Source organism: Pteropus medius, unplaced genomic scaffold (genome assembly GCF_902729225.1).
Source record: "Pteropus medius unplaced genomic scaffold, Ma_sr-lr_union100, whole genome shotgun sequence".
Taxonomy (NCBI): Eukaryota; Metazoa; Chordata; class Mammalia; order Chiroptera; family Pteropodidae; genus Pteropus; species Pteropus medius.
Genome location: NW_024341895.1, coordinates 1,264,864 through 1,276,997, shown reverse-complemented (window position 1 = coordinate 1,276,997; position 12,134 = coordinate 1,264,864). Strand labels below are relative to the sequence as shown.

Below are 12,134 nucleotides of genomic sequence, written 5' to 3'. Positions count from 1 at the left end.
TAGGTTATTATTAAGTGTGATGGCCACGTGTGTCTTGGGGTGTGTCTGAGCCACAGCTGAGTTGGGTGGCTTGTTAGTGAGTTTGCTGTTGTGAAAGAATCTCTCCAAAGCTATTTAAAGCCCCCTGCTGGGTGTTTGAAAGCTCTGCTGGGGTTACTGCTTTCTGGCTGGGGTGCCCTTTCCCGTAACAGATGTTATCCAGACATCAGCTGGGGTCACTCAGGCCTCCGAGTTTTGGTGCCTGCTTCTCTCCCACGACCTGAAGAAGCCCAGCACCCTCCCCAAGATACTTGCAAATCCCAGGGCCTGCATTTCTTGGCCTGAGTTCCTGCTCACTGAACCCTCGCTCTCACCCACATTCCTGGGGCTGACCCTTTGGGGGAACCAGCTCTGTTTCCTTGATGTCCCCAAGACCACCTGTGTGCGATCTTGGCACATGTACCCAGTTGCCCACAGGTCCCCCATAAGAACCAGGCGCTCTTCCTAAGATCCTGCCATTCTGATGGTTTTCACGTGGTTTAAGCATATTTAAGGTGTTTCTTGATGAAAATTCTACCACGCAAACAAAAAGTTCTTGCACAACCCAGAAGAGTTTATGACTGGCTTAGAGTTAACTGGGCTGTCGTTCGAAGAGGACTCTCACTCGAGACGCCCAAGGCCAATGGCTGTGAGCAGCTGTCAGTGCTTTTTTCCAGTGGCTTGAAGGCGAAGAGGCAGGTAGGAGGAGCAGAGTTCACTGCAAAACGTCAAGGCCAAGAGATGGGAGCTGACACTGAACCAAGAGCAACCCATCCAAGAGACCAGAAACAGCTGCAATGAGCCAGACTCCTGGAAAATTAGGTCAAGGCTGCTTCAGACAGAACCTGCTGTCGATTCTTTTGGCAGTTCCTGTAGTAATCACTAACTGCTTTCTCGGGGTGTGGGTATTCAGGGCTCAGAGTTCAAAGCTGCAGCAATGGAACCATGCAATAGGCAGGGGTGAGAGGAACCTCCCTGGGCAGGTCAGGACATGGAGACAGGCCCAGAACTTGTCTAGTTCCAAGACAAGAGTGCAGGGTGTGTTAGGAAGATGCATTCCACTCAAGCCTGGAATCAAGACCAGTTCAGCCCTGCCGTGATATGGACTGAATTGTACCCAAGACTGTTTTCTGTAAGGTGCGCTTGGTTTCTGCACAATTATAATTGTAGCATTTGGTGTCAACTTGACTAGAAACTTGACCCTTGGAATGGGCCTTCAAGAGTATATTGTCTGGTATTTCTTAACCTTTCCTGGATCACAAACTCATTGGGAATTCTAACCCAGCCTAAAGACCACCTCTGACCCACTGCCTGCCCCTCCCACCCCAGATATATTTACCCAAAAGATTTTTTTGTGGTTGCTCAACCAAGATTTAAGTTCAGTTCTCTCATTTTACACAAGAGGAAACAGTCACAAGAGCATAGCACCTTGCTCAGGTTTACACGGATAATCCGTGACAGGGCTGGGTATCAGCCCCACGTAGCAATTAACTGTAGAGTCAAAACTGGATGTAAACCCTGGCTCTACCCCTTACCAGCAAGAGATGTAATCTGTAAAATCAAAATAATAATAATAGCTTTTTTGTTGTTGTTATCGAGTGGAGGCATGAGTTGCTTCCATAGCCTGTGCTTCTCTGTGGCGAATAAAGCAGAATTTGTGGCACTGAAACATAGATGGTGGCCACAGCATGTGGTTATTGTCATGTGGTTATTGTCAGGGGATTAGTGGCTGCTCTTTTATGAGAAATGCATTTTTTCTTCCAAAAAGAGTCTGTTTGAACATTGTATCAGTTAGCCTATGCTGTGTAACAAACTACTCTAAATGTTAGTGGCTTAAAACAATGGTCATTTATTAACACTTGATTTTGTGGGTTGGCCATTGCACTGAGTTCAGCTGGGGGGGTTCTTCTGCTGGTCTTGCTTAGGATCACTCATAGAACTGCAGTTAGCTCGTGGGTTGGCTGACACTGAATGATCATGGAAAGCTTCCCTCATGTGTTGCGTAGTTGCAGGATGTCAGCTGGGATGCCTTGGTCTCCACGTGGCCTCTCCAGCAGGCTAGTTTGAGCCCATTCCCACAGTGGTTGCAGAGTTTCCAGAAAAAGCATAGAGGGCAAACCCCAACGTGGAAGCCCTTCTCCAGCTTCCATGTGTGCTGTGTTTGCTAATGTTTCATTAGCCAAAACAAGTCACAAGAGCAAACCGGGAGGAAGAGAAATAGAGTCCATATGTTGATGGAGCTGTCAAATATTCTGGTTATTATTTTCCCTCTCAGTCTCCCATGCATGTTTACTGTTGAGCTGCTGGGTGTTGAGTTGTCAGTTTAAAACTTAAAGGGTTTTGACCCTAAGAAGTGTTTTCACTTCTCAAAAGAAGAGAACTTATAATTAGAGCGGATAACTCCAGGCTAGCCCACCAGTTTAGTTATGGAAAGCGACTTCCTCTATATGGGACATTTGCATTTCTTTGTTGTGGGGTTCTCTTCCTCATCTCTCTGCACTCCCCCATCATTTCTTTCCCCATTCCCTACCTCTTCACCTTTCACCTGCCTCATGGGTTAAACAGACTACCGTGGGCTAGCCTGGGAACTATATAGTCTTTCTCTGCACTATTCTCAGTGAATCACGCTGTCCAGGAATGGATGGAATGGTCACAGCCACCCTCTAGTCCTCTGCCGTGGTGATTTAGAGAATGTCTCTGTTCCTTGGCTTAAGAAAGGGCCCACCGTAAGGTGGGCTCACATCTGTCTTGCCCACCACTTGCCTTAGAACAGCACCTGGCACATGACTGACAATAAATATTTGTCCAATGAATGAATGTCCATGGGCAGGGCTCAAGCCCCATCTGAGGGTTTACAGCTCTGAGAGTGCTCACTCATGTGCCATCCCAATGGCTCCTTCCTGTTGCCTGCTCTTCCGTAACTCTGAGCATGACCTCTTAGTAACATTTATTTTGACTACTTTCCAGCAGAGAGAAGTCAAGGGTCTCAAGCTATCAAAGTCAGTCTGCTGCGATGTCAAGGTAATTCGTTCTGTGTTCACCTGTGTGGTCTCCATGTGCATGTGGCAGCCAGAATAATGCCTGCCTCCCCCAAAGTCATGCACATCCTGATCCCCAGAACATTTAATATTTTTTTTTTTTACATAGTCATCACAAAAGGGATTCTACAGATGTGATGAAGGTTACTGATTTTGAGATGGGAGGTGATCCTGGCTTATCTGGGTGGGCCCATCTAATCACGTGGCCCTGAAAATCAGAGAATCCTTCCTAGCCGGGTCAGAAATGAGATGGAAGAAGAGGGGGGTAGATTTGAAGAGTGAGGGGACTTGACCTCACTCTTCAAATCTACCCCCCTCTTCTTCCATCTCTTGCTGTAGGCTTTGAAGAAGGGGAAAGGGTTGTGAGCCGAAAAACGTGAGCACCTTGAGGAGCTCAGAATGGTCCTCAGCTGACAGCCTGCAAGGAACCGGGGACCTCAGTCCTACAATTGCAAGGGAGTGAAATCTGCCAATACCCCGAGTGAGAAGGGGAACGCATCCTCCCCAGGTACCTGCAGAAAGGAAAGTGGGCTGCAGATGCCTTTTTAGCCTGGTGAGTTCCATATGCACTTCTGACCTCCAGAACTGTAAAATAATACAATTGCTGTTTAAGCTAAAAAGTTTGTAATAATTTGTCATGGCAGCCACAGGGAACTAACACAGCGTGGACATGACTCTCTCCCTTTTCCCAACAGAATGGTTTCAAGCCCACCTTTTGGAGCCAGTGTGTCCCTCTTTGAGTGGCTGGGGGTCCATTCTGGGTGGCTGGCTGTCCAGCTGTAGATGGCAAGTGACCACCATGAACAATTGAGTGTTTGCCTGTGAACACTGTCCCCTCTTCCCCTGACCTGTTACCTGGATGTCTGGAGATTGGATGGAGCCTGCCCTGCATCCCACTATGGGAATTCTCATCAACCAGAACCAGGTAGGTCATATGGCATCCTGAGGGCTGGAGCCTGATGCTCCCCCGTCTGCCCAGTGCTTGGGGGATGCTGTGCTGGGGGAGATGCTGTGCCCAGGAGGAGAGGAATCCCAGGACTGACTCTCCTGACCCCCGCTGGTGGAGGCCTTCCCAGTGTCGGTGCCTCAGCCACTTCAGGTATGTGGAGGTCAGGGGGCCTGGTGAATACTGTCCCTCACTGTCCCTCTCGCTTCCCATGGAGCTTCCCCCTCACACTCTTAGCCCATCCATCCAAGCTGGTCCAGTTAGGTCAGGCAGGCATCTCAGAGGTGGGGGCTCAGAATGCAGCTGGGTAGATGGGAGATGGATCCTGACCCCAGCAGGTACTGAGACAGAGGAAAGGGATCTGCTTTGGAACTGAAGAGGGCCTCCTCCCAGCAATGTTCCTGCGGAGTCCTCAAAAGAAGGTAGGGCTCATGGGAGCTGCAGGGCCCCCCAGCTGGGACTTGGCTGATCTGAAGACCTTAGACTCAGAGATGGATGGACATCCTCAACTCAGATGGAAGATCCACTCCTGAACCAGGTGAGCTGGTGAAGGTGAGACTTGTGCCAGGCCAGGAGTGGGGTCTGGGGCCCCGGCTCTGGTAGGGGAAGGGATAGGGGCCGGGCCAGGCCAGGCCTGCAGTGGTTGACCAGGTTCGCCCCTGTGTGCATGCCATGTCTGCAGGTAGACACGTGGTGTGCAGACACACAGGTCCATGCTTGCCTGTGTACATACACATCCAGGTAAATGGACACCTTAATAAGTAGTACATTTCTTCTCCAACATCTATTAGCCCAGTCTCAATCAGAAAACAAAATCCAACTCCCCACCAGCCAAATGCACCCTCAGTCTCCAACCACCCACCTGAAAATGGGCAACGCAGACCAGCACCTGGTTCTCAGTACATATTTATTACCCCAGCTCCCTGTCCAGTTGTCACCTTGACACCCAGTGAGCTTGGTTTCCTAAGTCCTCACCAGTTAACACTCAATGTATGGCGATCTCAACATCCGTTTGTCAACAGCTGTACTTCCGCTAAATGATATGCATCACCTGAAATCCCTACCAGGTTAATGCCTGGTACTCTCACGCTTGAGTCCCTTTGTCACCCAGTTCCCAAACAAGCTACCACTTGATTATTTGACACCCCCCAAAAGTTTGCCACTTCCAAGCCCTATGCTTGTTCACACCCTGGCTGTGGTCAGGTTCTGGGGATGTAAACTATGGCCTGATTCTACCCCCTCCTTCCCTCCATGGGTGAGGGACCATCCGGGTCTCCTGACTATCGAGCAGTACAACTTGACCAGCAAGGCCTAAGGGCCCACGGGGCACAGACAGGGAGCTGAGAACACTTGTGCCTAAGCTTCTGCCTGACTGTGGCTGGAGACCCCCATACCCCAGCTTTCCCTTCTCTGCCTCTCCCACCACCCAGAGCCTTGGGTCTGGCTGGGGCTGGCTTATCTCCTTCCCCCAAGTTGGGCAGTGCTTAGGTGGATGTCCCCTCTATCAGTCAGTTTCTCCAGAGAAACAGAACTAATAGGACATAGGGATATATGAGAGATTTATTTTAAGCAATTGGCTCATGCAGTTGTGGAGACTGGCAAGTCTGAAGTGTGCAGGGTTGGCTGGGAAGTCAGGCAGGAGCCGATGCTGCAGTCTTGAGGCAGAGTTCCTTCTTCAGTTTTTGCTCTTAGGTCCTTCAACTGATTGGATGAGGCCCATCCACATTATTCAGGGTAATCTGCTTTACTTAAAGGTAAATTACTGAAAATGTGAACCACATCTACAAAATGCCTTCACAGCAACACTTAGATTAGTGTTTGATTGAATAGCAGGGTACAATAGCCCGGGCAAGCTGACACATAAAACTAACCCTCTCATCCCCCTTTGTCCTCTCTGGCTGGGGGTGGAGGGATGTGGGTGGAGGAAGACTAGGGGTGATGGATCCTCTCAGACTCACACCTGCTGCATAGCTTGGTCCTGCCCTGGTATCATCGGTCCCTCTGGAGTTGGGGGGTGTTGCTTACACTGAGGAACCCCTTTCCTTGGCCACCGAAGGAGGAAAACTCTGGGAGTCCCCAGGCAGTGAGTTCTCAGTGGCTAAAATAAACTCAGCTTCTCTCCTGTGTGAGCTGCCTCATCCGTCCCCAGGGGCAGTGGGATGAGGGTGGGAGCCAGGAGCAGATGGGGCACTGGTGGCGACGATGAGAAGAAAGGGCCAGAAGTGACCCCTGGGAAAGGTGAGGCTGGTTTCCCCACTTCTCCACTCCGGAATCAATGTGATGTGGAGCGTGGGGGCTGGGGCAGAGTAAAGAAACTGAGGCAAGGTGTTTGGCTCTCTGTGACTCCAGCACAGAACCCAGCGGGCCAGGTGAAGTGGAGCTAGGTCCCGGCATTTCTTTTCTGACTGTGTTCTTCCCATCTTCAGCTGTGATTGGCTCCAGCTCCCGCTCCCAAACACTACCTCATCTTTTTGGCCACAGCCATTGGCTCAGTAGTCTGCATGTAAGACACTCAGAGCCAATGAGAGGCAATGAGAGTTGGAGATTCTTGGACAACACATTTTCCCTCTTTTTCCCCTTTGGGACAACTGGAAGTAACCTCTCCCCACCCCAACCTGGCCCTGGATGGTGTGGTTTGAGGGCAGGAGAAACAGCAGTGGTGGTTTTGTGGACCACAGGGTTGGGTCTGAGGCTTCAGCTGCTGTGTGGAGCCAGAACATAAAGTCCAGGCAGCCAGTGATGACCGAGGGAAGACACTAGATTTTTGGTGATAGCATGCGAGCACCTGAGTCAAACCTCACCTGAAGCTGCCTGGCTTTCAATTACGTGAGCCCATATTGATTGTGATAATGAAGATAATGATATGTGACGTTATGTAGCCCTTACCACCTGCCAAACTCTTATTCTAATCACTGGACAGATATTAACCTATTTAATTCTCCCAACAACCCTCTGAGGTACATACTGTAATTATCTTCATTGCACAGATGAGGAAAACTGAGGGAAAAGAGGAAAAGCAACCTGCCCAAGGCCACACAGCTAGGGTGGACAGAGCCAGGATGCCTGCACCCCTCATCCTAGGTGAGAACCCGCCTCCTGCTTCTGTCATTTACATGCAAAGGGAACTGATTGATTCCAGGCGATGCCAGGAGAGAGGGAATTAGAGTCACTCCTCCCTTGCCGAGAACCTTCAGTGGCTCCCTGAGGCTCTGCACGATGCAGCCCCTGCTGTCATCTCCCACCTCCTTTCCCACGGCTGTCCCCTCAACTCCTCACTCAGCTCAACTTCACAGGCCTCCTCTCCATTCCTGCAACTTGCCTAACTTATTCCTGCCTCCGGGCCTTCGCTCCTGCCATTCCCTCTGCCTAAAATGCCCTTCCTCTGCACCTCCTGGCTAACCTCACCATATCCCCAGGGAAGTCAGGGAAGTGGCCCCTGACCACCCTCCTTCCAACCCCAGTCCAGGCCAGTAGAGCCCAGATGTTAAGAACACACACTGCAGGCAGTCGGCCCGGGTTCAAATGCAGTTCCATCACTTCCTTGCCGTGTGACCTTGGGCCATTACCTTGATCCCTGTGTGCATAGGTTTCCTTATCTGTAAAATGGGGTAATAGTGGTACCTGCCTCACAGGTTTGGGTAAAGAATAAAGGAGGTCATTATGTGTAAAGTGATTAGAACAGTGCTTGACACTTGGTAGTCACGTGGGCAGCGAATAATAATTTTTATTCTGTACTTTTCTGTGACCGCTTGAAGATTTTATTTGTGTTGTTAAAACAATGAAGCATTGCAAGCTATGAGATACAATAATTTTCAGTGGAAAGTGTAAATATTACTTCACACATGAAATATAGGGCTGAATTTGAATATCTTTAAAATGAAAACATTCTTTTTATTTTATTTTTCAGCCTTATTGAGTTATAATTGAGAAATAATATTGTAAGATATTTAAAGTGTATGAAGCTTATTCTTTTTCATCGTTCTTTGTTTTAACATTAAGGAATGAATCGAGAATACAAGAATAAACTCAAAATGGATTAAAGACTTATGTTAAGAACTAAAACCATAAAACTCCTAGAGGAAAACATAGGCAATAAATTCTCTGACATTGCTCTTAGTAATGTTTATGTGTTTGTTTTTTGATATATCTCCTCGGGCAAGGGAAATCAAAGAAAAAAATGGACTACATCAAACTAAAAAGTTTTTACACAGCAAAGGAAACTGTTGACACAACGAAAAGACAGCTTACTGAACAAGAGAAGATAGCTGCCTATGATACATCTGATAAGGGGTTACTATGCAAAATTTATAAAGAATTCATACAACTCGACACCAAAAAGACAATCTAATTTTAAAAATGGGCAGAGGACCTGAATAGGCATTTCTCCAAAGAGGAAATACGGATGGCCAATAGACATGTGAAAAGATGCTCAACATCACTAATCTTCAGAGAAATGCAAATTAAAACCACATTGAGATGTCACCTCACACCTGTCAGAATAAATCAATAAACCTGTCATCAATAAATCAAAAAACAACAAGCTGTTGACAAGGATGTGGAGAAAACTGTTGGTGGGACTGCAAATTGGTACAGCCGCTTTGAAAAACAGTCTGGAGGGTTCTCAAAAAATTAAAAATGGATATACCTTTTGATCCGGTAATTGTACTTCTGGGTATTTATCCAAAGAAAACCAAAACAGTAATTCATAAAGATCTATGTACCTTATGTTCATGGCAGCACAATTTACAATAGACAAGATATGGAAGCAACCTAAATGCCCATCAACAGAAGATTGGATAAAAAGTCATAGTTCATATATACAATGGAATATTACTCAGCCATTAAAAAACGAATTCCTAACATTCGCAACGACATGGATGGACCTAGAGGTTATTATGCTGAATGAAATAAGTCAGACAGAGAAAGATAAATGCCATATGATTTCACTTATATGTGGAATCTAAGGAACAAAAAGAACAAACTAATCAAAAACAGATTCACAAATATAGAGGAAAATCTGATGACAGCCAGAGGGGAAAGGGATTGGGGGGCTGGGAGAAAGGGGTGAAGGGTTAAAGAAGTACAAATTAGTAGTTAATAGATGGTCACGGGGATGGGGAGCATGGCATAAGGAATGCAGTCAGCATTAATGTAATGGCTAGGTGGAGAGCCAGAGGAGAGAAAGAGCAATTAGGGGGACCATTTCACAAACTACATAAATATCTAACCAATGTACTGTATACTTGAAACTAATAATAAAATAAATTTAAAGTAATAATAATAATAATATGAAGAAGAACAAGAACAAGAAGAACAAGAACCAGAACAAGAAAACAGACTCATAGATACAGAAAACAAACTGACAATTGCCAGATGGGATGGGAGTTAGGGGACTGGGTGAAAAAGGTAAAGGGATTATGAAGTACACGTTGGTAGTTACGAAATAGTCATGGGGATGTGAAGTACAGCATAGGGAATATAGTCAATAATATTGTAAAAACTATGTATAGTGCCAGTGGGTACTAGACTAACCAGGGGGATCACTTTGTAAATTATATAAATGTCTAACTACTATGTTGTACACCTGAAACTAATATAAAATAACATTGAATGTCAACTCTAATCGAAAAATAAAATTAAAATTAAAAAGAAGAATGGATCGAGAAAATAAGATGTCCCATCAGTGGTACAACTTAGTGGCTTCCCAAATTGTACTGTTTGTAGATATTTCAGTTTTATGTAGTTGTTGAACAATTATTTACATAAAATATTATATCAGACATTAATCAAAAATTCAGTATATGTAATTATTTCTGGCAATTAATGTTATTTGTTTAATTTTATTATTATTATTAAAGATAAATTTAAAAATCTTTAAATATTTTCATACACCGGTAACGCGCAGAGATGGCCGTGTATACCTGCGGAATGAACCCGTGAAGGAGGGTGCAGCTCCACAGAGCGGCCACCAGAGGCCGCTGTTCCCTAACTGAGGCCTGCTCAACTCCATCGCAGGTGAATCTGCCTCAAATCCAGTGGGCCTGAGGCCCTCTACAGGATGTGAAGCAGGTCTCAGGCTCTTCCCCGCCTCCAGGCCCCCATGAACAGCAGTCTGTTCACCCCAGGCCACGTGTGGCATCTTTCTTACAAGCAGCTCTGACCACATCCCTCCACCTACCCTCTGGGATTCCCCCAACATGTCCAGGTTGACCCTTACAGCCTTTGCATGTGCCGTTCCCTCTGCCTGGAATACCTGCCATCTCCGCTTGCTGATGTCCACTCGGAAGACTCATACCGTAGTTAAAGATTTAACATCACTTTCCCCTGGGGACAGGTTACTTAATTGTTCTGTGTCTCAGTTTCCTTTGATGGGCCGTCTGGGCAGAAAGGGGATGTCCAGGGCGAGGCATTAGGAAATCGGAGAGGCAGCAGGGAGCCACAGAGGGTGTTTCAGCAGCAGAATGTCCTCACGTGTAAGGACAGAAAGGGCCCCCTTCTTTATGTCCTCCCCTCAATTTTTCTAGAAGGATCTTAGGGGGTTCGTACAAAAGTCTGTAGCTTTGGCCAGCCCCGACCAAGTCCCTGGGCCCCCCGTGGCTAGCCCAGCAGCTCCCCCTCCAGGTGGGGCTGTTGGCTCCCCAGTGACCCCCCTGAGCCTGGGCCAGCCCACAGCACCTGCTCCCTGGGCAGACACCAGCTGGGGGAAAGCCCTGCAGGGAAAGCCACAGGCTGGGGGCTGGGACGTCACCTCTACGGAAGTGCTGGTGCCTCCCTCTGCTGCAGAGGACTTGGAGGCCCCACGGCTGATGTGGCTCACGCAGGACTCGCTGGGGAAACAGCGGCGGGAGGTGAGGCCCTGTGCAGGTGCAGGCCCAGTGGGGCTGGCAAGGGTCCAGAACGCTGGGGGCCCTTGGGAACCCCACACCCGGACCACCTCCCCCTGCCCATCCCAGTTCCTCTCTGTCTGTCTGGACGATGTCCCTGCCCGCTCCAGCACTGTCTCTGAGTCTTCGCTGCTCCCCCACCGCTTCCCCACCCCGTCTCCATCTCTCTCTGCTTCTCTCCCTGGCTCAGCTCGCTCCTTCTCTGGCTCTGAGGGTCTCTGGCTCTCTTTGGGTTTCTCTCTGTGTCTCCCCACCTATGTGTCTCTCTTTGTCTCTGTCTGCCTCTGTCTCTGTGCCCCATCCAACCCCACTCTCCAGGTGGCGGTGGGGACACAGGATCCTCTCTCTCCTTAGGTCCTGCCTCCTCTGGTTGCCCTGAGCGGGGAAAGGAGGGCATTGCCCTGGGGACGGGCAGGGGGCGCTGGCTGATGGGCGAGGGGTCCAGGGCCAGGCCCCATGGAGCCGGCTGTGGGAGCATCAGGCTTCAGACCCCAGTGCTGACTGCCATTTTGGGGGCCTCCATCAGCCACCTTCTCTCCACCACCCATATTCTCCCCCACCTCCCACTTTCTCTCCAAAGTCCATCTTCCCTCTGCCGCCCACCTGCTCCCCACAGCCCCCCTCTCCCCACAGCCCACCTCTCCCCACAGCCCACCTGCTCCTGGCTTCTCTTCTTGCCTTTTCTCATTCCCAGGCTCCTGACCTCTTGTGTCTTTGCGTCTTCCGTCAGTGTTGCCCCCACACTGGGCTCTTGTTCTTTACACAGTGCAGCTGGTGTCACCTTATCAACACTAATGGAATGAAAAAGGCTGGTTCCATGCAACTCCAAAAAGGACCTAAGAGCATCAGTCCTTATGGGTGACTATACCTGTTAGTGGGTGTGTGTGAGGGGCAGGGGACGGGTTGGGATTGAGGTCTCAGAAGATGGTACTTAGGGACCAGGGAAGGACCAGCTGTTGTGTGGCCTTCTAGGTGTCTGGCTGTCAGGTTTGTCACTGAGGTGCCCACCTGTGCAGGTGCCCACCTGTGCTCTGGGACCTGGTGGTGAGGTGGGTCCAGCTGCTGTGCCAACCTGTGGTCCATCTGCTGTGGGATCTGACAGTTGTGGGGGTCCAGCTATAGTAAAGAGCTGGGGATGGTTGGGGCCGGCGTAACTGCTGCGAGGTTCCAGTGGCCGGGGAGGATGGGAGTGAGCGGTCGTTGCAGACCGTCAGTGGTCATAGACCCCCGCTGCTGTTCGCTGGAGCC

The 12,134-nt window shown here is 48.9% G+C and overlaps 1 protein-coding gene across 3 annotated transcripts in view; it reads left to right on the top strand.

Annotated features, from left to right (window-relative positions):
- The first annotated feature begins 10,799 nt into the window (after window positions 1–10,799).
- Window positions 10,800–12,134, top strand: part of NFILZ (NFIL3 like basic leucine zipper) — a 19,304-nt gene continuing 17,969 nt past the window's right edge. The window contains exon 1 of one of the 3 annotated variants that reach the window (XM_039858303.1): window positions 10,800–10,850. The gene's annotated coding sequence lies outside the window, so the exon portion shown is untranslated. Of the gene's footprint in view, window positions 10,851–11,670; window positions 11,757–12,134 lie in introns of those variants that run through there. The other 2 variants (XM_039858333.1, XM_039858312.1) reach the window with 2 other exon arrangements.